The 8,508-nt window shown below is 31.5% G+C and overlaps 1 long non-coding RNA gene across 6 annotated transcripts; it reads right to left on the bottom strand.

Moving 5' to 3' along the window:
- Window positions 1-371: 371 nt before the first annotated feature.
- On the bottom strand, window positions 372-7,454 carry LOC107957031 (uncharacterized). 6 transcript variants are annotated; one of them, XR_005926753.1, is made up of 6 exons: window positions 7,258-7,435; window positions 6,839-7,015; window positions 6,642-6,728; window positions 6,198-6,559; window positions 5,983-6,088; window positions 372-1,012 (listed from the first exon to the last, which is right to left on the bottom strand). It is a non-coding gene; the product is annotated as an uncharacterized lncRNA (long non-coding RNA). The 6 variants fall into 6 exon arrangements; XR_001700343.2 differs by having other exon boundaries at window positions 372-6,088; window positions 6,839-6,979; window positions 7,258-7,454; XR_005926754.1 differs by having other exon boundaries at window positions 372-6,088; window positions 6,813-7,015; window positions 7,258-7,436.
- Between the last annotated feature and the right edge of the window lie 1,054 nt (window positions 7,455-8,508).

Here is an 8,508-nt window from a genome sequence, read left to right on the forward strand (position 1 = left end):
CCATGGACGAACCTTCAAAGCACAAAAATGGTGTCTTCTTCTTTCTTTAAATTTGGTTAGAAGAAGATGGAAGCCTTAATATCATGTTTGGTTTATTTAATTAACTTATATTTACAAATTACCAAATTAACCTTGTTATTAATTCATTAAAATTAATTAATCATGTCCATCTTTGTCCACTCACACTAATCATGGTCTAATTACAACATAAGGACCGCTAATTTAAGATTCCTTAGCTATTAAATACCTTTAACTAATAGAACATCACTTTTACACTTTACGCGATTTAGTTCTTTTTATCAAATTAACCAATCAAATGATAAAATTTTTAATCGAAACTTTCACACAATCATTCAATCACACTGTAAACATTAAAATAATAATAAAATAAATATTTTCACTTCGTATTTGTGGTCCCAAAATCACTATTCCTATTTAACTAAAAACGGGCTATTACAAAAGTGGTAATAACTTGAGCCCCAAACTCGAAATCAAGTGATTCAAAGTGCGTTTCAAAGCTAAGAGATAGATCTTCGAATTCCATGAGACATCTCAATCTAGAAATTCCTGGATCCCATCCAAAAAGTCATTGCAAGTCTACTGATTTCCAAAACTTGAAATTTGGCAACTTCGATGAATGAAATTTAATAAATTTCATCTCATCCTTACATGTATCATTCCCCCTTTTCTTGAAAAGATATATCCTCGAATCTTGTCTTTGATTTACTCTTGGTTTGATTTGCTTGAAATTTGACATTGTTGTTGGGCCTTGAGGTAGTGTAAGCCTGTTATATCTATGGGTCTGAAATTGGGCCTTAAGACTTGCAACATTCCCCCCTTCTTGAAGAAGATTCGTCCCCAAATCTTTAGCTGTATTAAAAGAAAATGGATTAGAATAAATAATAATAAAATGAATAAAATACTTACCTAAGCGTTCTTGTGCACCGAAACTATTTCCAGGATCAAAGATATGACTTTGATCTCCCAAATCAGCATGGATCAAGTATCTCTCCTTCAAAAACAATTCATCAACATTAAACAAAGAAATATTAGGCACATGAGCATTCAAGTAAAAAATAACCTGTAACTTTCTTTGAATATATATGGTCATCCATAAGAATTTCTAACGATGAGTCAAAAATTTCACATAATTATAAAAATCAAGAAAGTTAAGATTATGTTAAAATTCACCATTAAAGGTAAAGATAGAAAATTTTGTTGGAAGAGCAAATATATAAAATGCTTTAATAAACCTATCTAATGCAACATAATTACTATTTTTAACCTTTACAAATCTAGATAAACTCATAAAATTAATTGAACTTTCAAACCAAGGTTTAATGAAATTTGACCAATGAAAAAACATGTTGTAAGGAAAAATAAAATCAATAGCATACTTATAAAAAACAATCAATGTATGCCTTCTTAAATTAATTTCTAATATTTCCTTACATTTCTTACCTTATAGCATTTGTGGAGAAATATGAATGTTCAACTTATCTTTCTCCTATAAGTAAAATCGTCTATCGATGATAGAGTAATATAATTGGAAATCTGTTAATAGATCCTTGAAATCTTGTAATAATGAAACACCACTAAACAAATTTGATTTAAGGTTAGTTAAAATATAATCATTCCTCAGTTTTGTATGGGTATTTTCTTACTTTTCATTTTCTTTTTCCACTTGGGAACTCTCCAATTTTACCTCAAATAGATTTTTACTCACCAAATTTGGACCATCAAGTAGACTTTTATCACTTAAGGTCTCTTTTCTCTCTATTTATCACTTAAAGTTTCTGTTCTCTCTATCTTTTTACATGATTCTTCATCACTTCCCATATTCCCCTCACAAGTATTATGAATATTCAATTCAGTACAATATATCTTGATAGGAGAACCTGATGTTTGTATATCATCTAACTCTATAGATTCGAGGAAAAAATTCTCATTATCATCTTTTTTTGGTTCACAAGGTTTGTCATCAGAAATTTCTTTTTCACTAGAGTATGAGTTAATAGAAGACACGAAGTCATACTTACTTTCTTCTCTAGTTGAAAATTTAATTGGACATTGCAAACCCTCATGATCTTTTGAACTACACCAATAACATTTCACAACATGTGAGAGATTAATTGTACACCTCCTTTCATTTGACCATCTCTTTTTGAAGTACTCATCAAATGATCAGTTAATTTCAACATGGTGTTGACATTTCGTTTTGACCTCTTTGTAGTCATGAGAAATAGTGTAACACTTTCACATCACTTGCTTAAACTCATCCCATGTTTCAATTACCCTTTCATAGTTTCTTTGATGATTAATTCCAAGTTGAATCCACCAACTTAACACATAATCAGAAAATCCAAGGGCCGCTAATGAGACTTTTTCCTTTTCTGAGCATTTATAATAACGGAACGTAAGTTTAGTTTTTGATTCCCACTCATAATATGCTTCTATATCATACTTCCCTCAGAATGATGGAATGCTGAACTTTGGTTTAGCTACAGAAGGTTGGCCTTAATCATCAATACCCGAAGTTTCATCACTCTGATGATATCCTCGTCTACCATTATTAGAACAAATACGAAGTTGTTCATTGTCCCCATCATGATCACTATCACGAGCACGAGACTGTCAATTCAAAAAAGTCTCCAAACGAGCAACAACTTGAGTTAACATTTGAATTTGATTGGCAAGTTGATTAATGTTTTTTTTTTTTTGTTTCGTTTGAAACTTAGTCAAAATGGCCTCAACTGTATCATGTAACTCGTTCAATTGTTGATGTTGATAATTTTCCATCCCTACAATATTCTCAAATGTAACATCTTGTTCTTTGTCATTGGATGGTGTCTCATCATGGGTTTTACGGTTACGAGTGTCACGAGTCATTATGAAAGCTTGGAAAAACACAACACTCAAAAGAAAAATTAAACAAACCTTACCTTTATGCACTCAGAAATAAGATAAAATTCTCAATGAGATAAGAATTAATCTTCTGAGTCTTCTAAAAGTGTCTATATCAGTCAATTATAATGTATTAGAATCGAACTAACAAAGCAAACCTAGTAGCACTAAAAGTCCAAAATCGGTTAGACACTAAAGAATTATGTTGTGCGAAGGAAGGAATGTACTACATGCTCTAACCTACTAACACAAGAAACAATAAAGTGTTAGAATGTGTATAAAAACCATAAAAAAAATAAAGGAAAACCTAAAACTAAGATTCAATGAAAATTGTTGAAACCCAAAAACCCGAAAAATTGCAAAGTAACTTGCAAAACTTCATTCGACGTGTTCCCAATTTCTAAAAATCATGAAATTTAAATTGGACCTTCCTCAAATAATGTAGATCTGATCTGGAAATTTTCGGCACAAAATTCAACCTACAGAATATTTTTTTATTTTTTTTGTACTTTTTCGATTACTTTTTTTTTGGAAAATATTTTGTATATTCTAAAATAAAGCCAAGAAACAGTATGTCAAATTTCAGATCGTTTGAAAAATGTTTACCCACCGAAAATATTTTTTCCGAAAGCTGTCTGGGTAAAAAAATTTGTTTTGAGGTTGTTTGCTAGAAATCAATTTATAAGAACAAAAAGAATACATAAAGCACCCAAATCTGATACCAAATGATAAAGAATGAGGCGGATGAATGTGGAAGCTGATCGTAAAGTTTGTCAACATCGCAAATTTGAATTAGGGCTCTAGACATTCAGAAAGAAGGTTGGATTTTCGATACAACTTGGCGTTTAGAAGTCCTAAGAAGCCTTAGAAACATGAAGAATCCACAACCTCTTCAAGCGGCTCTAATTTCCCTTCCAAGAAAGAAAATTTTGCAAGAAAAAGTTTGAAGATGATTCTTATAATCTGAAAAGATTGTTAAAACTGTTCTAAAAGAAACTTAAAAGAAATTCTTAAAAAGAAAAACTCAAAAAGAATTTATTAACTCAAAAGAGAAGTTGAATAATAATGAAATAAATGATTTTGTGTACAATGCAAAGGCCTATATATATGCTAGCTAAATAAATCTAAATAAAACTTGTAAGTATACTAGAACTCTAGTTAATCTAGACAAAAAGTAGTTTTAAACTAAACTTTTTTGTTGACATAAAACATCTAAATAACTCAAACTACTTAATAATTATTAAAAATTCGGAATAATAAAATAATAAAATAATTAGAGTTGATAAATACAATATTTAACTCATATATAATAGAAATAAAGCCCAAAACTTGAACCCAATACGATTTAAACTCGAATTAAAAGCCCGAAACTCGTAATTCCCGTCATAATCACATCCAAGAATTATGCTAGCTTAGTCTTTATTAAAATGGTCATAAGTTAAGTTCCTAAACTTGAAATCGAGTGATTCAAAGTGAGTTTTGAAACTAAGAGATAGACCTTCGAATGTTATGTAGACATCTGAACCCAAAATGCCTGGATCCCATCCAAAAAGTCATCGTAATTCTACTGATTTCCCAAACTTGAATATTGACAGCTTCGATGAATGGAATTTAATAAATTCCACCCCATCTGTACATGTATCAATTTGATAGTGTTTTATCTTAGTCCATAATGTTGAAATTTTTTATTGCATATTACACTCATTCACTTTTTCTTTTCTTTTATCAACCCTTCATGAAAGAATAGTTAGAATTTTTAGTTTTTTAAAAACACATTTGTACTGAAATTATTATTGTTGAAGTTTTTATTTTGAATGTTTTTCTTATTATTCAAAAAATAATTATTTTTTAGATGCTTAAATTATTTCCTTCCAACGACGAGAGTTAGGTGAGATGACAAGGGTAGTTGTAGATAAATGTATTGACCTAACGCAGAGCTCTTTTGTACTGGGGAGGCTGATTTCGGATAATGTGTTGCTGGCTTATGAAATCCTACATACCTTAAAACAAAAGAAGATTGGGAAAAAAGGATATATAGTGGTAAAATTAGATATGAGTAAAGCATATGATAGAGTCGAATAGAATTTTATTGCAGAAATTATGAAGCGGATGGGTTTTGATGCAGGGTGGGTTGATTCTCTAATGAAATGTGTTTCTACAATTTCATATTTGGTGGTTCTTAATGGCCATACTGGAGAGAATTTTAGCCCTACAAGGGGATTAAGGCAAGGTGACCCTTTGAGTCTATTTCTATTTTTGATCTATGGGGAAGGTCTTTCTAGTTTTATGAGGCTTACTATACAAGGAAACATACTTAGAGGGGTTAAGGCAAGTAGAGGTGGTCCACAAGTTTCACACCTATTATTCACAAATGATTGTATTTTGTTTGGGGAAGCTACAGAAAGAGGAGCTCATTCACTAAAATAGATTTTGCTTGAATACGAAAATTGTTCTGGATAGTGTGTCAACTACAAGTCTACAGTTCTTGTTAGTACTAATATGCAAGAAGGGGATAGAATAATTATTTCCAGGATTCTTAGAGTGCAAAGTTCTAATAACCCGAAACGAGAAGGGGATAGAATAATTATTTCCAGGATTCTTAGAGTGCAAAGTTCTAATAACCCGAAACGATATCTTGGTTTTCCTAATATGGTGGGTAGAATAAAGAAAATGTCTTTTCAAATCCTGAAGGATAGAATTAAACAACAGATTGATAGCTAGAGTGTAAGACATCTATCCCGAAGAGGAAAAAAGCTATTCCAACCTATACTATGGCATGTTCTTACTCCCTAAGTCTTTATGCACTAAATTAGAAGGTATTATTGCTAAATATTGGTGGCAGAAAAATCGAGATAAAAAAGGTAGCCATTGGTGTACTTGGAAGGATTTATGCTTTTTAAAACAAAATGGTAGTTTAGGTTTTCTTAATCTCGATAAATTTAATATCGCATTATTAGCCAAACAAGGTTGGCGTCTTGTTACTTTTCCTAATTCTTTACTAAGTCGTGTTTTAAAAGTAAAATATTATCCAAAATCAAATTTTATCAATGCTCAATTGGGAAATTTACCTTCACTTACCTGGAAGAGTGTCTGGGCAGTTAAAGGAATTTTGAAAAAAGGCTTATGTTGAAGGGTAGGCACGACGATCGTATCTATGTTTAGGGTGACTTATGGATATTGGGAGCTGAAACAGATAAATTGCAAGAGGAGGCCAGCAATGAGAATATCAAGTTAGTATCAGATTTGATTGATGCCGATAACAAAACTTGGAGTACAAGTTTAATTTTTTGTACCTTCAATGAGGATACTGCTAAGAAAATTCTGCAGATCCCTTTGGCAGAGACAATTTACGATGACTTCCAAGTGTAGAGAGGGGAACTGTCAGGGGAGTTCTCAGTCAGAAGTGCCTATAAACTATTACAAGAGACTAATTCGAGTCCTAGTAATAATTTTATACAGACCCAGATTAGAAACTTCTATAGGAAATTATGGAATTTATAGCTTCACTCAAAAATTAAAATTACAATTTGGAGAATCTCCTGGAATTATATCCCTACTTTATCTAATCTCAAGAATAAAAAAGTTACAGTGGAAACTCTCTGTCCCCGGTGTCACAACTCCGATGAAGATAGTAATCACATTTTTTGGCACTATCCTACAACAACAGAAGTATGGTTGAATTTAAATTTCTCATGGGTATGTAATAATGACACTCAAAGCATATGGGAGTGGCTTACCTGGGTTTTCAGTCAGGGAACCAAAGAGCAATGTCACCTGTTTTTCTGTGGGCTATGGTCAATCTGGACTCACAAGAATCAGTTTATCTATGAAAGGACAGGAAGGGACATTTTAAAACAAATTACTAGCTTTATAGCGGAGTTGAACTGAGCTGAGGAAAAAAAAATTACTCTAAATATCGACAGAGGCCACAAACCGATAGAAAGAAGTATGAGAGCAAAAGTCTACTTTGATGCAGTATTCAACAGGAGATCCTCCAAATTTGCTTTGGGTCTGGTAGTATGCGAGTGGGGGGAGATCGTGGCTTTGAAGATGGTTATTCATTCCAAAATACCATCTCCATTTGCGGCGGAGGCACATGCAGGATTATAAGCTATTCAGTTAGGTATTACAATGGGTTTTAACACTCTGGAAATAATGGGGGAATCGAGAACAATGATAACAAAATGAAAAAATATAGATCACGATAAATCGATTATAGGGGCGACCATCAGACACATCCAAAGCAAAAAAGCATATTTCCAGTAAATCGGGTTTCATTTCATTCCTAAAGTAGATAACGAGTATGCTCATTTTCTTGCTAAAAAAGCATTGAGGAAAGGGGAAGGACATTACCTATTGGGGACGAATCCAAGTCGTGTTCATCAGGAGAGGGAGAGACCGAGACCGAGACAACCAAACTGAATGGACTAAAGAATTTTTTCAGAAAATATTGATAGCAGTAGTAAAAGATCTTTTTGGAAACTGCTATTATTAATGCTGGGTGGTAGGTATGAAAAGACAAGTTTTCATGGTGTCCAGCTATTGTGACTGACTGGACTAGGATTAGGTTTACTTTTTAGTTATTTTAAATTTTGTTGGCTATGGGTCATTCCTATTCGGGTTTGGCCTTCTATTTGGTTTTTGCTGTTTTCTTTTATTTTTTGGTTTCAAGCCCAACTCGCTGAAAAACCCATTTAGTGTTGAATTGGTTTAATTTTTTTTTATAAAAGTCCAGTTGATTTTCAAAAAAAAAAAAAACTTGTCATTTCATTCAAGTGTCAGTATGTGATTGCAAGTGGTTTCTAAACAATTTGCTTTGATGCTACCACACCTTCAGTGTGGTGGGATCTTTTACTTTAAAATGAATAAAAGTCTTCCAATTGGTGTCTGTGTAACACCACTAAAGCCTATAAGTAAAAAGTTATATCCGGAATATGCATAGTGAATTTCTCGATTAAAAAAAATGTGATACACCAGTAATAGTAAAGAAGGATATTAGATGCCAGGGAAAGTTGAAATAAGTAGTATGTTGGTGAGATATTAATGAGGTATATATTGAATTGTAAAGAAGCAAAAAGTGAAAAAGTCAGGCTATAAATATTCAAAATTTAAAGGATTAATTAAAAATATAAAGTTAAAGAATTAAAGTTGTAATTACACCAAAAGTGGGAATGGCTAAATTTTAAGGGAAAATAGTTATTTTGTGAGTGAGATATTTTAGTAAAATTACCAAAGTACCCTTAAACATGTATATTGATTTTGAGCAATTGAATTTGCTTTATGATAAAGAATCTAATATGAGTTATTGGATCAAATATAAATATATTTATTATAATTATTTAATTCATGCACTTCAATTTTGATGGGAAATTGAGATTTAATATTAGCGATTTAAATTATTAAGATTAGATATTTATTTTATATTATTTATTTTATTTATTAGATAATATTTAAAAAATGGAGAAATCTCTCTATTCTTCCATTGAGTCTATTTTCAAGAGAAATAAATTGTAACATCTCTGAAATTTCATGAATTATAAATAGTGTCAAATCAATTGTGAATAAATTATAATTTGAAGAAGTCATAATTTGAAAATCATTAGT

The sequence above is a fragment of the Gossypium hirsutum genome, chromosome A05 (genome assembly GCF_007990345.1).
Source record: "Gossypium hirsutum isolate 1008001.06 chromosome A05, Gossypium_hirsutum_v2.1, whole genome shotgun sequence".
Lineage (NCBI taxonomy): Eukaryota > Viridiplantae > Streptophyta > Magnoliopsida > Malvales > Malvaceae > Gossypium > Gossypium hirsutum.